The sequence below is a fragment of the Mastigoproctus giganteus genome, chromosome 14 (genome assembly GCF_048544385.1).
Source record: "Mastigoproctus giganteus isolate SK-2022 chromosome 14, ASM4854438v1, whole genome shotgun sequence".
Lineage (NCBI taxonomy): Eukaryota > Metazoa > Arthropoda > Arachnida > Uropygi > Thelyphonidae > Mastigoproctus > Mastigoproctus giganteus.
This window is the reverse complement of record NC_143588.1, coordinates 105,008,358-105,026,616: the sequence shown is the minus strand read 5'-3', so window position 1 is coordinate 105,026,616 and position 18,259 is coordinate 105,008,358. Positions and strand designations below refer to the sequence as shown.

General features: G+C 34.9%; 1 long non-coding RNA gene across 1 annotated transcript; it reads right to left on the bottom strand.

Annotated features, from left to right (window-relative positions):
• Positions 1 to 1,650: 1,650 nt before the first annotated feature.
• LOC150075485 (uncharacterized) lies at positions 1,651 to 13,005 on the bottom strand. The gene is made up of 3 exons (XR_016547891.1): positions 12,745 to 13,005; positions 8,584 to 8,657; positions 1,651 to 2,317 (listed from the first exon to the last, which is right to left on the bottom strand). It is a non-coding gene; the product is annotated as an uncharacterized LOC150075485 (long non-coding RNA).
• Between the last annotated feature and the right edge of the window lie 5,254 nt (positions 13,006 to 18,259).

The following is an 18,259-nucleotide window of genomic DNA, read 5'->3' as shown; positions in this document are numbered from 1 at the left end:
CAAACTACTCATAACACCAGGAGACTAAACTTCAATTATATATTAAGTGGTGCATGATTTCACAGCTAATAATTCAAAATTTGTAAATCATGACTCTTATGTAGCAGAATGATTTCCTATGATGGATAACCAGACCTTTTTCTTGCAAAATAGTGAATGCACATCAATGAAAAAGCTAGCTGCTGTAATAACGACCATTAAATACTGAATCAAGTAGCAGCAAAAGAACAAGAAGCAATCCTTCCGAATCCCAAAAGATACATGGCACAACCTTACTTGCTTGCTGAAAGATAAGCCTTAGAATTGTTTCGTGGAGGAAATTTTTGCAACATCATTCCAAGATGGAACTCGGATTTGGCAGCAAGCCATGCACCGATATCATACCAGCCCCTCTATCTGCTAGCCACATTACATACAAAAAGGTCTTCTGAGTACAACGTAAAGTATTTTCAGAAAGATTGACAGGGACAATGCCTTTTCACATACTTCTTAAGAAGATGGTTTATTGTTAGCATGAAGCATCAGGTGATTTTTCAAGTTACTTTATTGAGAAAATGTCTTGTTACACAATTCATAAGAAAACAGTTTTTTTAACGTGAACTAACAGGTGAATTTTTAGGGGAAAAATATTGTGAAAAAGTCCCACTACATATCTAACAAGCAAATAGTTTCTCCTTAGTATGAACTATCTGATTTGTTTTCAATTTACCTGATTGAGAAAATGCTTTGCCACACATTTCACAAGAAAATGGTTTCTCATTAGCATGAACTAACATGTGCATTTTTAGCATACTAGATTCTGAAAATGACCTGATATGTATCTAACAAGAAAATAGTTTGTCTTTGGTATGAATTATCTGGTGTGTTTTCAAATAACCTGATCGCGAAAATGCCTTGCCACACATTTCACAACAAAATGGTTTCTCCTTAGTATGAACTAAAAGGTGTCTTTTCAGGTTAGATGATTGTGAAAACTCTCTACCACATATTTCACAACAAAATCGTTTCTCCTGAGTATGAACTAATAGGTGGGATTTTAGACTATCAGACTGAAAAAAGGCCTTGCCACATGTTTCACAAGAAAATGGTTTCTCCTGTGTATGAACTAAAAGGTGTCTTTTCAGGCTAGATGATACTGAAAATGCACTGCAGCATATTTCACACTGAAATGGTCTCCCCTCAGTATGAACTAATAGGTGGGTTTTTAGTTTATCAGACCGAGAATATTTCTTGCCACATGTTTCACAAGAAAATGGTTTCTCCTCAGTATGAATTAACAGGTGTTCTTTTAGACAACCTGATTTTGAAAATGCCCTGCCACATATTTCACAACAAAATCTTTTCTCGTGAGTATGCACTGACATGTGGGTTTTTAGATTCTGAGATTGAGAAAATGCTTTGCCACATATTTCACAACAAAATCTTTTCTCCTGAGTATGCACTGACAGGTGGGTTTTTAGATTTCCAGAGTGAGAAAATGCCTTGCCACATATTGTACAAGAAAATCGTTTATCTTTAGTGTGAACTATAAGGTGCTCTTTCAATTTATATGATAGTGAAAATGCCCTACCACATATTTCACATTTAAACGGTTTCTCTTCAGTATGAACTAATAAGTGCCTTTTCAGATTACCAGATTGAGGAAATGACTTTCCGCATGTGTCACAAAAAAATGGTTTTTCATGTGTATGAACTAAATGGTGTGTTTTTAAGATACTTGACCTTGAAAATCTTTTGCCACATATTTCACAATGAAATGGTCTCTCTTTCATATGAACTAACAGGTGCGTTTTCAGGGAAAATAATTGTGAAAATGACTTGCCACATATTTCACAACAAAATTGTTTATCTTTAGCATGAACTAACAGGTGTCTTTTCAGATACAATGATTTTGAAAATGCCTTGCCACATACTTCACAGAAAAACTGTTTCTCATTGGTATGAACAGTTTTGTGACATGGATATGCCAATGTTGTTTTGCATTGTTGTCCATTCATACTTGTCCCGATTATAAACTTTTCATCCTGGTAATCCTATACACTTTATTACTCTTTAAAATATACAAGTATTTACATGGCACTGATGATTATGAATATTTTAAAATTATTTCAGTTACTTGGATATGTCAAGGATCCACAGAGCATAAAAATACTTTCTGGGCTGATTTTTCTGTAGTACTATATTCTGATGATTCATACTGAGACTGTTTAATTACACACACTGAATTAAGTGCTTACTTTTGTCAATATTTAAAACACACATGCACATGCACATTCAAGGCAACAATTTTTCTCTTCATAACATCTTCTCCTTGCTCCTGGAAAAAAAAATGAAATATAATTTCAGCTAATTTCCCTTTTTATGCTATCAACTTTCAGTGTTAATGAACAGTCGGGTTTCAAACCCCTAGCTATGCAATTAACAGAATTTCATTAATTATTTTTTAAATTAATGGTAAATTTAAGTACTTTAAAAAAATGTGCCACTGATAAAGTTCTCCCACATTTCTTAAATTAGTTTTGCTTAATAAACATCTTTACTTCTTGAAAAGAGAACTTTAACTGATTCTGGTTAGTACCTCTGTCAAACTTCTCTTTCTTATGATGCCTCCACAGTCCTGGTGAAGTGTCTAAGTACCTTCCTTACTGCAAGTGTACATTTTTTTTCATAATGATATGACAAAAAACTGTCATATGCATTGTGATCTGCAGTACTCAGTTCCTTACAAACCAATCATCCAATCTTTTGGCTGAAGAATGTTAAATGCAATGTAAAACCCTTATATAGTCATGCACATAAATAAAAAAGCTAGTTGCTGTAACAGTAAACATTAACTACTGCATCAAGTAGTAACAAAAGAACAAGAAACAATCCTTCTGAATCTCAAAAGTTACTTAACACGATATTACCTGCTGAAAGTTAAGCCTTAGAATCGTTTTGTGGAGAGGAAATTTTTGCAACGTCATTCCACACTGGAACTCTGATTTTGCAGCAAGTCATACACCAATATCATACCAAAAGCTGCTATGTGCTGAAGAAATGTGTTTCGATCCAATTCACACTGGTCTCTGTTTGGCATAAGGAGCAACATGTTGTGCTTTTGTCAAACAGAAGCTTTATCAGCAAGGATTTCATTCTTTGCTGATTTCATGCCTTTTTATTACCAATGGACTGTTTTATTGTCTCTCTCTCTCTCTCTGTCTCTCTCTCACACACACACACACACACACACACACACACACACACACACACACACACACACACACTTTACCCATAAAGAATTACACTATTTAATTTTGTTTATTGGAATAGAGGAACAAAGGGTTATTTCTTAAAATAACTCAAATAAATTAAACAAATACAACATTATTCCTGAAATTGGAAAATTACAACAGGCTGACTGAATAGCCAATTCACGACACTGCTTTTCAGTTCTTAAGTGAGTAAAATTTTTGCTCTTTCAGAAGCTTCATCACTGGCACAAAATAGTCATAACATCTGGAGACTACATCACAGCTGATAATTCAATGTTTGTAGACCATGACTATCATGTAACAGAATCATTTCATATGACAGATAACCAGGCTTATTCTTGAAAAATAGTGTATGCACATCAATGAAAAGTTGCTGTTAATAGCAACCATTATCTGCTGCATCAAGTAGTAGCAAAAGAACAAGTACAATCCTTCTGAATCTAAAATGATACTTGACACAATCTGGCCTGCATGCTGAAAGATAAACCTTAGAACTGTTTTGTAGTGAGGAAATTTTTGCAACATCATTCCACTGGATTTGCAACAAGTCATGTGACAATATCACACTAGACACTACCATGTATAAGGGTAAGGTGTTTCCATCCAATTCACACTGGTCTATCTCTTTGTTAGAAAGGGCAACACGTGCTTTGGTCAAAGGTCAGCTTTACTGGCTAGAATATCATGTTGGCTTTTGAAAAAATAAAGAATCTTAATGAATATGTACTGAGGTGTTTCCATCCAATTCACACTGGTCTATCTCTTTGTTAGAAAGGGCAACACGTGCTTTGGTCAAAGGTCAGCTTTACTGGCTAGAATATCATGTTGGCTTTTGAAAAAATAAAGAATCTTAATGAATATGTACTGAACTTCCCTCAATGATATGGATATATGCAAACTATTCACAATAACACAAATTTTAATTCGTTCAAAGATTTTTCCTCTCAATTAAACAGATTCATTACACCACTGTAGTAAAGTGAACATATCTGATCGGCATTCGAGAAGAATTAATGCGTGGTATGACAGTGGTGGATAATTCTAATCAAATCTACTAATGTGTGTTAACTGAAGTAAATTTACAATATGCATGCCCTTTTTATTACCCAATAGACTTTTCATGACACACACACACACATTCAGTGCCCTACCTAAATATAATCACACTATTTATTTAATTTCTTTTACTGGGATGGGAAACAAAGGGCTATTTCTTAAAAAACTTGAATAAAATAAAGAATTACATCATTATTCTTGAAACTAGCAAATTACAATTGCAAGGGTTCAAATGACACATAGAAAGACAACAAGAATTCAAAGAAGAAAAGAGCAGTGCAATGTTAAAAAAAAAACAAACCCTATTTATTCTGAATAGACTGGGTACCCAAATGCACATACTTTGAACTAGGATAATACTGTTACTCTCTAGCACAAATTATAATTGGTGTACCTTTGTATGTCATTTCTCTATACACCGATCTTGATAAACCACAGTGAACCGTCTACATCTATGCCCCTACTAATCTATTACGGATAAGTACAATAATGAATCCATGCCCTCTTAATGTACCACAGTGATGATCTCATATATGTAACAATTGGGTATCAATTATTTGTTCTGATTTAGTCAAACCACCTCCTGGGTTGATTGAAAGTTAGCGTCAAATCACCTGATATGATTGAACAACTTTCTTCAGTAGACACGAAGAAAGTTTTTCTGGTGGTGTAGCTCAAAATTTTCTTCATCCATAGTGAACATGAGAACTACTTTTCCTGTCAATAAACTGTCCTTTTACACCATTTCTTGCTGAAAATTATATGAGAAAAGAATGGTCAATTTGCAGAATAAATACACTACTGTAGTAAAGTGACTGTCCACACTACAATAAAGGTGCTCTCCCAAATTTAAATTTTTATTTTTTAAATAAACTAATGGCATGAATGCATTTGTGAACTGAAAGAGAAGTTCATAACAATCAAACTCGAACATGCATTTACCTTCTGTCACACATTCCTTCAATTTCATAAAGACAGTCATGTGGCATCAAAGTGATACTCCTTTTTAGAATAATTATCAAAAATTAAACTTTAGTTTTACTAAATTGAAAATGGTGATCTATTATGATTTGCCAAAGCCATTTAAAAAATACTCACTGAAAATTAATGGGAGAAACCACTAAAAAAGTTTTTTATCATATTTCTTTTAGAATTCTCATGTCCACTAATCTATCAGATTGAAATTGAGAGTCTCATATGGTGCCTGGCAGATGCAAAACGAACAACTGCATTGTTGTCAACTGAAATACCGGTAACTAGCATCTCATAGATGCCACATTAGAATGGAAATTACCCATAACAAAGAAATATCCTTTTGCTCATATGGCTTCTGTTAAATGCCACAAAAAATACATTTCTCATAATTCATGGTATATTGAAATAACAAAAAAAAAAAAAAAAAATACCATATAACCAGTTGGAGAATACTGGTAGGCAAAAATTACATGGAAGGAATTCATTTCATTTAGAAATTAAAAAAAAAAAAAAAAAAAAAAAAGGAAACATTTTATTAATAATCTGTGTTTTTCAGACATCATACTAGCAGTAGAAGCCTCCGTAGCCAAGTGGTCATGAGCGGGACTGCAGTAGCACACGCTCTTTGAGTAGACTGGGGCTCAAGCCCCTGACTGCTGAATATGGTCGATCTGCCAACCCGCACTGGACCAGCGTGGCAGATTACGGTCCATTTCCCACAGCATGAATTGTTGAGGAGGCTTCCATCCTGCAGTGGGTTGATAATGGCTGCACTTTACCTTTTTACTAGCAGTAGATGGCTAAGCTCATCTACTGCATTTTTATAAGTATGAATATAAAATACTTATAAAAATTACTTATAAAAATGCATTACTTATAAAAATGCAGCAATATATGACACACAACAAAGGATTGCACCACACATTAACTAAGAAAAGTTTTTTCAAATAATGACTTCAAAAATTCCTTTCCAGATACAAAAGGAATCCTCTGAGTATAAAGTAAAGTGCTTCAGACTACTTGATATGGGCAATGCTTTCATACATACTTCTTATAAAGATGGTTAATTATTAGTATGAAGTAACAGGTGAACTTTCAGGTTACTTGATTGAAAAAATGCCTTGTTACACATTTTATATGAAAATAGTTTTTTCATATGAACTAACATGTGAGTTTTTAGTGTAAGAGATTGTGAAAATGTCCTGCTACATATCTAACAAGAAAAAGGTTTCTCTTTAGTATGAACTGTCTGGTGCATTTTCAAATAACCTGATTGAGAAAATGCTTTGCCACACATTTCACAAGGAAATGGTTTCTCCTTAGTATGAACTACAAGGTGTCTCTTCAGGTGGCCTGATCGCAAAAACTGCTTACCACATATTTCACAACAAAAAGATTTCTCCTTAGTATGAACTAACTGGTGGTATTTTAGAGCACCAGACTGAGAAAATGCCTTGCCACATGTTCCACAAGAAAATGGTTTCACCTGCATGTGAATTAAAAGGTGGGTTTTCAGGCTATATGATCGCAAAAATGCCCTACCACATATTTCACAACAAAAAGATTTCTCATTAGTATGAATTAACTGGTGGATTTTTAACCTATGAGACTGAGAAAAGGCTTTGCCACAAGTTTCACAAGAAAATGATTTCTCCTGTGAGTGAACTAAAAGGTGTGTTTTCAGACTACTTGATTGCAAAAACGCCATACCACATATTTCACAACAAAATGATTTCTCCTTACTATGAACTAAGAGGTGTGTTTTCAATTTATATCTTTGTGAAAACTTTCTACAACATATTTCACAACAAAAAGGTTTCTCCTGAGTATGAACTAACTGGTGGGTTTTCAGACTACCACACTGAGAAAATGCCTTGCCACATGTTTCACAACAAAAGGATTTCTCCTTAGTATGAACTAACTGGTGGGTTTTTAGACTACGAGAGTAAGAAAATGCCTTGCCACATGTTTCACAACAAAAAGATTTCTCCTTAGTATGAACTAACTGGTGGGTTTTGAGATTACCAGACTGAGAGAATGTCTTGCCACATATTTTACAACGAAAAGATATCTCTTGAGATTTCTCCTGAGTATGAACTAACTGGTGAGTTTTTAGAATATGAGGCTGAGAAAAGGCCTTGCCACATGTTGCACAAGAAAAGGGTTTCTCCTGTGTGTGAACTAAAAGGTGCTTTTTCAGAGTAGATGAGAGCGAAAATCTTTTGCCACATTTTTCACAATGAAATGGTTTCTCTTTAGTATGAACTAACATGTGAGTTTTTAGCGAATTGGAATGTGAAAATGCATTGCCACATATTTCACAACAAAATCGTTTCTCTTGAGTATGAACTAACAGGTGGGTTTTTAGTCCTCCAGGCAGAGAAAAGGCCTTTCCACACATTTCACAAGAAAATTGCTTCCCCTGTGTATGAAGTAAAAGGTGTCTTTTCAGGTTGGATGACTGAGAAAATGCACTGCAACATATTTCACAACGAAAAGATTTCTCCCCATGAGCTAACTGGTGGGTTTTAAACCTACGAAACAAAGAAAAGGCTTTGCCACATATTTCACAAGAAAATGGTTTCTCCTGAGTGTGAACTAACAGGTGTTCTTTCAGATGACTTGAATGTGAAAATGCCTTGCCACATGTTTTACAAGAAAATCTTTTCTCCTGAGTATGCAATGACAGGTGGGTTTTTAGATTACCAGAGTGAGAAAATGTCTTGCCACATATTTCGCAACAAAATGATTTCTCCCCATGAGCAAATTGGTGGGTTTTTAACCTACGAAACAAAGAAAAGGCTTTGCCACATATTTCACAAGAAAATGGTTTCTCCTGAGTGTGTACTAATAGGTGTTCTTTAAAATGACTTGAGTGTGAAAATGCTTTGCCACATATTTCACAAGAAAATCGTTTATCTTTAGCATGAACTAACAGATGTCGTTTTAGATATATTGCTTCTGAAAATGCCTTGCCACATGTTTCACAAGAAAGTTGTTTCTCAAGGGTATGAATAATTCTGTTATATGTATATGCCAATACTGTTTTGGCCTCTTACCCATTCATACTTGCCACTATTATCAAATTTCCTTCCTGGTTATTCTATACATTTTATTACCCTTTTAAATATATAAGTATGAATATGGCACTTAATAGTTTAGAATTAGTTCAGTTTGTTGCATATGTTGAGTATGCACAGAGCATAAAAATACTTTCCTGGCTAATTTAATCTGCAGTACTATATTTTGATGATTCATACTGAGACTGTTCATTAAACATTCTGAATAAAAAGCTTACTTTTGTTGTTAATACTTAAAACACACACAGATTCTCGAGGCAATATTTTTTCTCTTCTTATCATCTCCTTGCTTCTGGAAAAAAAAAAAAAAAAACATAATTTCAGCAAATTTCCTTCTCTGCACTATCAATTTCTGTGTTAATGAAGCAAACAGGTTTTATTAAGTTCATGCCCTAGCTATGCAATTAACAGAATTCCATTATTTTTTAAATTAGTCAAAAATTTAAGTACTTTTGAAAACTGTCACTGATCAATTTCTCACAAATTTCTTAAAATTGTTTTCTTTAATAAATACCTTTAATTTTTGAAAAACGGATGAGCACTCAATTTTGCTTATCAAGAATTACATGGGAACTTTTATTTTAAGTCATTTTAAGGTAAGACTTATCTTAATCACTGGCAGGGATACACAACTGTTCTTAAATATGAAACAGAATATAATCTTCTTTTTTGAATTAGTAATATGTGAACAACTGAGGGCTTCAGAATTGGGAATCTTCTAGTTGTGTGTGTGTGTGTGAGAGAGAGAGAGAGAGAAAGATTTCTCAAATCTGCTGGATGAAAAATATGAAATTGTAAGCTGCTGTTTTCCCTGTGTTCATTTTAACTATTTTACTGCAGAAAATTGCCAGCATAATGGCTATCAGTGGGTTCTACATTTTATTGTGTGGGCACCATGTGTTAATATATTTTACAGGCTATAAGATTATTATTTTTTTTTTCCAAAAAATGTCTAAAATTCTTGTGCATCTTATGGTCTGGAAGTATATGATCTGCAATGTGTACCTCCCCCCCTTCAGAAAACTGTCTATACTGCCACTGTAAAGTCTAGGACTTATGGTCGTGTCGCTAAATCTCCCCATTTATTTCCAAGCAAAATGATCAATGAATCTCTATTTTCCTAAAGTATTTCAACAAATGTGTGATCAACAATGTCCTTAATGGAAGAAAGGGACACCCTTTTGAAGAAAGTGAAAAGTTAATATCATAACATCAGTAATGACTAGAGTGATAGCAAGTTTTTGGGGGCGCCTCCGTAGCCAGGTGGGAAGGAGCAGCAGTGCGTAGCACACGCTTCTTGATTAGACCGGGGTTCGAGCCCGTCACCACCAAATACGGAGGATGCGGAAAGGTCAGGGAATGACCACCGCATATTCCGGAGCAATATGGCCTTAGTTGCTAATGCTCCTAAAAACCAAATAACAAACAAACAAACAAACAAGCAAGTTTTTGGGATTCTATAAGTTTATTATGCTGAACGTTTTGTTCAGGAAGGACTTATGAATTTGTGTTTCAGATAAGATGCAATAAAAAAATTTCCAAAATCCAGGCATGCCATATGGTATGATGTATCTTTTTATTTTGGAAAATAAAGTATATAACATTTCAATATGACTACACAATTGATGAATGAACTGTGCCATACATATCATATATTGCAATTTAAAGTTTAGTTCTTCAAGATGATACTGATATGTATGAGAAAAGCAATAAATATAAATTGTTATTTATCTGGTAATAATCTGCCTCACATTGACATAAATTAGAAAATTTTTCAAATTGTTCAAATTATGCAATGCCACAATCTTCACAACACCAAACAAGATTTTCAAATGTGGAGTTATCTGCAGTGTTTCATTCTTATTATTTTTTTTACATTAATAAAATCTATTGCAAGTCTGGTATATCCCACATGTAGTATAAATCTCTGCCTTGTTCATTAAGTGGAGCATCTTATTGAAATTCCAGAATGGAATTTCAATGAGATGCTCCACTTAATTTACTTAATATATTTATTTTTGAAATTCCAGAATGGAATTTCAATGAGATGGAATTTCAAAAATAAACATGATACCCCAACTGAACAATAAAATTGTTCAGTTGGGGTATCATATTATAGTATCATATTATATAAAAATGGGGTATCATATTATAGCACCTATACTGATTCCTTATTCATAAGCATAACCCCAGTTTTTTTAATTACTGCAATAAGATATTTAGATTAAACAAACACAGAATGGAAATGATTCTATGTTAGTTGTGGTCATTTTTTTTAAAAAAATAGGTATGTTCTCTGAACTGAAAATAGTTTATATATGAAATTAAAATAAATAATACTCGTAACAACCAATCAGAAAGGGTAGAAGATCATAAAGACTAACCAAAAATGCAAATTAAGACTATTTCAGAACCACCTCATCTGCTTGTCTGTAATTTGTCCCTAAATTGCACGTGTTCTCTGATTGTCTGTTTTTGTTGGATGAAAGACCAGAGTTTCTGGGGAGAGCGGGAACCTTGTTAACCATACCTGAGACTGACTAACTCAGTCATCAAGTGGTTTTCTGCAACAGTTCTCTTCCAACATTCTTATTTCTATCCTATTTCCACGCGTTAAACATTGAGCTAAATACTCCCTCACTCATTGCATTTGAGTCAGGCAAAGTAAAAAAAAAAAATTTATATTTTTTTCTGTATTACGTACTTCGTATGCATTTAAAATTTTTATCCAAACATCTGTGGTATTTTTGAAGTCTTTTGTCTCAATATTTCTACGGAACATAGAAATATTGAGACTATTTTTGCTGTATTCTTCATACAGCAAATTGATATTGATATTGGGAGTTTTAAATAAAAAAAGTTTGTTGCCTGAGCCTTAAACCATTACAACGAAATAAAAAAGAAGTCAAGTAGAATGTAAAAGTTACAAAGTAAGCATAATATAATTATTCTGTAACCCCCTTTGTAAATAGGTTAGAATGTTGTTTTTGAGTCTGCATTTCAACAACTTTATTGTCAGTTAATTCTTTCTTCCTAAATAATCATCTCAAAAGGGTGTTTTATGATTTCTGCTTTTTTCAAATGTTAAAAGAGGGGTATCTTGAAAATTTTATTATAAATGTACTTCCAAAAGGGGTACGTCTGGCAACCTGTAACGTTGTATATGTGTCATTCTCTTTGAGGAAAGCTGAAGCGAAATGAATTGCTACAGTTCATCTTCCTCTTCAGATTTTGAAGAAGATTTAGAAAATGCATGTGCTTCTCTTATAGCCGAGAAAACAAAAGAGAGTACGCAATTGATACACGACATCAACTGGAAGAGAACAGAAAAAGGCAAATTCCGTCATTTACTGCAGGACTTGAAGATGAAAATCATTTTAGGATGTACTTATGGATGAATAAAGAAAAATTTAATTTCCTATATAATCCAATTAAGGATGACATTCAAGGGCAAAATACGCAATTTCGAAATTCAATCAGCGCTAAGGAAAAATTATATGTTTAAGGAAAGTTAAAATATTGCAAGTTTAATTTTGAATAAGGACTTATTCTGTCAAAATACGAAACAAAAATTTTTAATGAAATTTAATAACAACAAAAAACTACTTCTCAAACCTAAAAATTGAACTTCTAAGAAATTGTTATGAGTTGTGCAAATTGAAATGATCGACTTGTTTGTCCTCTCAATTTGTAATTCTGTTGGTCTATTTTCCTCCTTTGGCCATTTTTGAGCATCCCTGTGACTGGACATTTGTGGTGAGTATGCAGAGTAGCTGGTCGAAGTGAAGGGTGCGTCGGAATAGGCACAGGAGCAACGTCCTTGATGTTATGTTTTCGGATTATATTAGCATTTCCTTCATTTTCCTCTTGTCACGCCTAACGAAATTTCTGTTCAAACAGAAAAATCTGAGCTCCTGACAATGTCTTTCGGCCTTGAAGCCGACGTGTTATCTTGTGAATACAGCCAATCACAACACTGCATCTCCGAGCAATAAACTAATTGGTAAATATAGCTCCCCCACATTTGAAGTTAGACATGTATACAAGTGAAGTCTCGTGAAGTGATAATAGTGTGTTTCCGCCCTGAAGTGCATTTTTGTTAATTGATTTTTTAAAAAAAAAATTTAAATTGCCCTTTTGCCGTTCCTTTTTGTATATTTTCAGCTCTGACATATGCAGTCAAGAAGAAGGGAAACGCAGTGAGTGGGCAGAGTCACAACCCGTCAATCACTGCTTTCCCCCCTCTCTCCTCACCATCATTTTGGAGGGTGCACTCTAAAATAAATGTTACTTTTCTTTCCAATGTTCACAATAATACGATAAGATCATTTAATAGTTTTACAGTTAGAAGTGGAATGTTGTACAGTACTTGTACTTACATTATATTATACTCTTGGTGACACCTGCAGCTAGCGTTGGCGCGGCCGAAGTTCCCCTGCGATCTTAGCATCGGCATCCGTAGATGTACCGGTTCCCAGCTTCACCACTACCACAGAGTAGTAAGATATGTAACTATGGTAACTAAGATAAGTAATAAGATATGTTGCTACTCTGTGACTATTACTACTACGCCATCGTTCCTTGTCGCAAAGATGCATGGGAATTTGATCAGGTGACAACTGTGGCTCGCTTCGGCGCGGCGTCAGTTGTCCTGAGATCTTCGCATCCGTAGAGACGGGTATTTTCGGCCGATTAAAAAAAAAAAATTCCTTCAATTTAGCTGTTACGTGACAGCTAAACTGAACACGAGCAGTGCGAGATGCAAAACTTGTCGATCACTGCAGTGACGCCGTGCCTCATCAAAACTCAACCCGATGGACACCAGGTTGTAAAGTTAATCGAAAACTAAAATAAATGTCTGTTATTACTAAACTGAAAATGAACTATTTCATTGGCATGAAGATAAAATAATGAAAAGATGGTTATCGTGCTTCTTTTTTTTCGAAATCATTTCCCACTTTCCAATCGCGTGAAACCAACTGTGTCCATTGTTACACAGAGTAGTAATATACAGTGTCAACTCCCATAGACGATAATGTTAATTCCGGTTACACGTTAAAACGCATAGAAAGTGGCGCCACCAATTTTGGACCTAAGAAACAGGCTGGAACATTGCGAAGGGTGCGTGGAGAATTTTCTACAGCTTTGTAATTGCGATGGACAATACTGTATATCAATTTACCGATTATTAGTATGAAATATTCACAATTAATTATTGTTTCAAATACCTCACGAAGTTCCTGTGGTATGCTTTTCCCGTATCTAGGCCACTGCTATGAGAAGCTACAGGTGAAAACTTGACTGGTCCTTAAATTTTGCACACCAGTGTATAATTCGTTTTGGCAGTCAAGGGAAACATTTCTAAATTTTTTCATTTACACATTTTTTTCCATATACTAAACTTTTCTTAAAAGGCCAACAACACTGTCAGTAGAAGTGAGTAAATTTTCCTCTGAGCCTTGCATACTGATATTTAATTTATTAAGCTGCGCGAATCTGCTAGAAAAGCTAATCTACAGAACCAAATTTCATCATTTAAATAATCATCACAAAATTCTGATTGCTCCAGTGCAACGGTTCCCAACTTTTTTTGACTCGCGACCCTTTCAACGTAATATTTTTTATCGCGAAACCCTAAGCCTATATTCTCTGAAATCGTATAATATTTCTGAATTTTTATTATAAAATATTTCAGTACCACGCTTTTATAAGAGATAATGAGCAATAATAAAAAATTACTATTAAGTATTATTTATACTTTATAAAGCAATCATTAATTAGTCCAAACTAGATTTCGAACAGGCTGAGAGTAGGAAACTTGCTTCTTGTCCAGATGGTAGATGAGCATTCTGGTCTTTTGCCAAAACTATTGGACGCAATTTTTGCCCATCTCTGTTCCTACCTGTGTCAAAACCAAATGGTTCTGTTGCAACATCATCCAAAGATAAAGATGACCTGCTAGAGTAGGACCGGGCCCACTGATCGCCCAGGGCGGTGACGCATGACATTGGGGGTGTCGAAGGTTTGAGAGGGCGCATATGCTTAAATTTAATTATAGAAACTATTATTATATAAATTAAAGGCAAGCGTAACTGCAACCCGCTGCCAGTATTTTGATAAATGTCCTTATAAAAATTTGACAGTTTTGTAAAATTTTTATTGTTAATATTTTAATATGACAATTAAAACATATTATAAATATTCTGGCTGTCATGTTTTGTGTTGATATTTGTCTTTTTAACTTTTCTCTAGCAAAAATAAAAAATATTAACTCAATAAAAACCTTCTTAAATTTTTTTCTATCTGGAAAGAGCACAAGAATGCCTCCCTGCCCAGGGTATCAATATACCTCGGGCTGCCTCTGCCTGCTAGCATCCTATTTTTCTTTCAACTCATGTATTGATGATCTTGTTAAATCACCTCAAACCATTCCTAGTACACTCCATTCAAGCCTCCTGTGGTCTTCCGTCAAAAGGATGTCAGGATTTTGACGAATCTTGATGCTAAGAAAGCTCCAGGTCCTGATGGCATTTCTCCACTTGTCCTCAAAACCTGTACCCCTGAATTTACTCCTGTTTTGTGTCGTCTTGTTTCACTTTCTTATTCCAAAGGTGGTTTTCCTTCTGCTTGGAAATTTACTCATATCCAGCCAGTTCCTAAAAAGGGTGACAAATCCCTTCCATCCAGTTATCGTTCTATTGAGATTACTTCTACTCTTTCTAAAGTAATGGAGAAATAAATTACCTACCAACTCCTAAACTATCTGGAAATCTTTCATCTGATCAACGATCGCCAGTACAGATTCCGTCAGTATCGTTCCGCTGGTGATATTCTGGCTTATGTTACCCATTTATGGACAAATTCAATGGAAAAGTTTGGTGAAACTCAAGCCATTGCTCTTTCCATTTTAAAGGCTTTTGATCGTGTTTGGCAAAAGGTGTTCTAAATAAGCATCCATCCTATGGTTTGCCAGCGGTTCTTTGTAATTGGATATCCAATTTTCTCCCTGACCCCTCATGCAATTGATGGTAGACGGCTCTTTGTCTTCTAACTTCTCCACTAAAGCTGGTTCCCCCCAAGGTTCAGTTCAGTTCTTCCATTGACCGGAAATCCTATCCATAATTTTTGCTGACGACAGCATATTGCATTCCACCTGCCAGTTTGGGAAACCTTGCCCTGCTCAAACAGCTTCAACTTTTCTAAATGCGTAAATGTTGATCTCCAGTGGGGCAAAGATAACTTAATTTCAATCCTTCTAAAACTCAGTCCCGTCTTATATCTCGCAAAAAGGATTCTTCTGATCCTTTGATACCTTCTATGACACTCCGATTTCTAGGCAAGATCTTGGGGATTACCTTGACTTCTAATCTCTCTTGGCATAAACCACATTACAAATATTGCTTCCTCTGCATCTAAAAAACTGGGTTTTCTCTTTCGCTCTCGGCGCGTTACTTTTCTTCCAAACAGTTGTTGACTCTGTACAAATCGCGAATCCAGCCTACCATGGAATATTGTTCCCACATCTGGGGCGGTGGCCACAAAACCTCTCTCAGGCTTCTAGATTCTATTCAAAAGAGGGCAGTTAGGTTTATTAATGTCTATATATCATCTCTTACAGAGTCTTTCCACTCTGTGTCATAGACGTACTATTTCTGCTGCATGCCTTTTCTAAAGAAGCCAATTCTTCAGAATTGGCTTCTATAATTCCCGCTCTCTCTTTCTTTCAAAGCAGTCTGAACACGTGCCGCAACCAGTCAATATCCTTTTACTGTCCCAGTTGAAACTCACAGAAGTGTTTCCTCATTTATTCACTCAACTTATGTTTTCTGGAAGAACCTTCCTTCATACGTATTTCCTGAAAATTGCAATCTACAGAAGTTCAAGTCTAATGTCAACAAGTATCTTCTTTATCTTTTAAACCTTCAATCCCTGCAATGTAATAAGTACAATAGGTTCTATAAAAAGTACCTATACATACATAACAATGATCCTTGAGAATGAAAAAAAAAAAAAAAATAGTATGGAAAACATTTATTTAACATGATATACTGTAAGGTAGTAAACTAATTATAAGGAATTGTGGGAGATGTGTTTTTTTTCTTTGTAAATTCTTTACTTTTTATTTTATTTTACTTTATTAATAGTTATATTTGTAGTTTACAATAATATACCTATGTAAATCTAAGCAAAAAAAATTCGGGTGGCCTAAATATAATTATTTATATATTATAATTATATAAATATAATCATTTATATTTAGGCCACCCGAATAATTAAATTCATCTGCCGTGCTGTGTCTGATGTCTGTTAATTGCGTGTGTTCTATGGTCGATTTGTCTGTTTGCTGGATGAAAAACCCCAGTTTCTGGGGTAAAAACCTTGCTATCTACGCCTGAGATGTAAATCTAAGCAGACGCCATTACAGAATTTTTAGTGCGAAGCCCATGGACCACCGGTTGTGATCCGCTGCTTCAGTGAAAAAATCTGAGCATTTCCTCAAGCAATTCGTACACACGCATAAGCACATTTCCTTTTGATAGCCACCGAACCTCAGTATGCATCATTAAAGAGAAATGATGCAGACTTCAGTTCCTCACATAATTTTCCAAAAATACGTATTTTTGTGGTCTAGTTTTGATATAAATTGGGCACGACTGTATTCGCTACTAGAACTGCTCTTTGTCTAAAATAACATTTGAATAATTGTAATAATAATACAATTATTAGTGCGTTGTAATAATATTTGAATTGTGTCGTTTTACTAAGTTTACAAATCCTTTTAGTGCTCTTGTCCTCGCAGGAGCACCGTCGGTACAAATGCCAACACACGACTTACATAATATACCACACTTTTGTAAATAATTATTCATTACTTTGAAGATATCTTGGTCGGTAGTTCTTTGCAACAACAAAAAAAAAAAGATTTGTCATTCGATATCATCGGACATTTCTTTTATACGCCTGCTCTGCTAATTGTGCTGTTCGAAAGTAGTACAGTCATTATTCTTTTTTCAGCTTCCTCTCCCAAAATACTTTTCACGATTACCCCACATGCTGGTAAAATCAGACTTTCTGCAATCAAGTGAGATTTATTTATTTTTTTGGCCCCAGTTCGGCTACTCAATATCTGATCAAGCTTCTTGAGCCTGATCAGATATTGGGATCGGTGCAGCGTAAATAAACGAATTTTTAATTTGAATTAATTTTTATTATAAAACTTGGATTTATTAATTTTTTTATTTGCATTTTCCGTGGAACACATGCTGAGAAACACTGCTGTAATGTATGCACTTTGTAGTGGTCTTTCATGCACAGCAGATGGATGAGAAGTTCCCCAGCAAGAGAAGTTCAGCAATTTTGTGCATTTACAGCCCTATGAAGAGTGAAATGTGCCTCATCAGACAAGATCATTTGAGCCCATGTATCGTAAAGTTCCATAAGAGCCAGAAATCGTAGAACAAAGTGTATTAGTTGTTGCTGATCACAAGACTTGCACTAAGTAAATCTTGTATGGGAACCAGCATAAAATTATTCGAAGCATTTTATGTACAGTAGACCAAGGAAATTTCAAGTCTCTTGACACACCTCTGGCACTACTGACTGGTAGTGTTTTGCATTCTGACCCGGAAGCCATTGCAACCGCCACTTCATCCACTACCTCCGTTCCTATACGTGGTTGTCCCCTGCCTGGAATTGCACCTAACTCTCTGGTCGCTTCAAATTTTTTTTTATTAGTTTTCGAAGTCCCACTGACGTCAAAGGTCCTTTACGCAAACCTTTTAAGTTTCCAATATTCACGTAGTGCTGCATTAACGTTACTATTATTCTGGTAGAATTTTACTAAAAAAGCATGTCCTTTTTTTGTAGGAGCCATAATGGTTATTGACGGTGGCA